This window comes from Triticum aestivum, unplaced genomic scaffold (assembly GCF_018294505.1).
Source record: "Triticum aestivum cultivar Chinese Spring unplaced genomic scaffold, IWGSC CS RefSeq v2.1 scaffold112797, whole genome shotgun sequence".
NCBI lineage: Eukaryota > Viridiplantae > Streptophyta > Magnoliopsida > Poales > Poaceae > Triticum > Triticum aestivum.
In genome coordinates, this window is record NW_025281895.1 from 1 (window position 1) to 1,193 (window position 1,193).

Sequence of the window (1,193 nt, forward strand, 5' to 3'; positions counted from 1 at the left end):
CGGCCGGGGCGCATCGCCGGCCCCCATCCGCTTCCCTCCCGGCAATTTCAAGCACTCTTTGACTCTCTTTTCAAAGTCCTTTTCATCTTTCCCTCGCGGTACTTGTTCGCTATCGGTCTCTCGCCTGTATTTAGCCTTGGACGGAGTCTACCGCCCGATTTGGGCTGCATTCCCAAACAACCCGACTCGTTGACGGCGCCTCGTGGGGCGACAGGGTCCGGGCCGGACGGGGCTCTCACCCTCCCAGGCGCCCCTTTCCAGGGGACTTGGGCCCGGTCCGTCGCTGAGGACGCCTCTCCAGACTACAATTCAGACGGCACAGCCGCCCGATTCTCAAGCTGGGCTGCTCCCGGTTCGCTCGCCGTTACTAGGGGAATCCTTGTAAGTTTCTTCTCCTCCGCTTATTTATATGCTTAAACTCAGCGGGTAGTCCCTCCTGACCTGGGGTCGCGGTCGAAGCGACGTGCGCTTCGTTTGTTGGGTCGTTCAAAGGCCATAATGCCAGCTGCGCGCCGGATGCACTGCATTGATAAAGCGAGGACGCCCACCATGCGCTGTGTCCGGCGCGGTACGCCGGCAGCCCAATCTTCGGTCCACTGTCCCTTGAGAGACGAGGGACCAGATGCCGCATCCCGAATCCCGTTGAGGGTGGTTGGGAGCGTGTTTTGGCGTGACGCCCAGGCAGGCGTGCCTTCGGCCGAGTGGCCTCGGGCGCAACTTGCGTTCAAAGACTCGATGGTTCGCGGGATTCTGCAATTCACACCAGGTATCGCATTTCGCTACGTTCTTCATCGATGCGAGAGCCGAGATATCCGTTGCCGAGAGTCGTGTGGATTAAATAGCTTTGCAACACGAGGGACGGCTAGCAAGCTAGACATGCCCCCGGGTTAGGCACAGTGTTCCTTGACGCCTTCGGCGCTGTGGGTTCTTTTACCCCGAGCCCCCACCCGCTCCGAGGAGGGGAGGTGGTCGAGGCATTGGCCGAGCGACGGACGGTGCCGTCGCCGACGGATTGGATGACGCGTGCGCGGTCTGTTTTGGTCAGGGTCACGACAATGATCCTTCCGCAGGTTCACCTACGGAAACCTTGTTACGACTTCTCCTTCCTCTAAATGATAAGGTTCAATGGACTTCTCGCGACGTCGGGGGCGGCGAACCGCCCCCGTCGCCGCGATCCGAACACTTCACCGGAC

General features: G+C 60.4%; 1 non-coding gene across 1 annotated transcript; it reads right to left on the reverse strand.

Moving 5' to 3' along the window:
• Nucleotides 1-671: 671 nt before the first annotated feature.
• Nucleotides 672-827, reverse strand: LOC123178534 (5.8S ribosomal RNA). The gene has a single exon (XR_006489651.1). It is a non-coding gene; the product is annotated as a 5.8S ribosomal RNA (ribosomal RNA).
• Between the last annotated feature and the right edge of the window lie 366 nt (nt 828-1,193).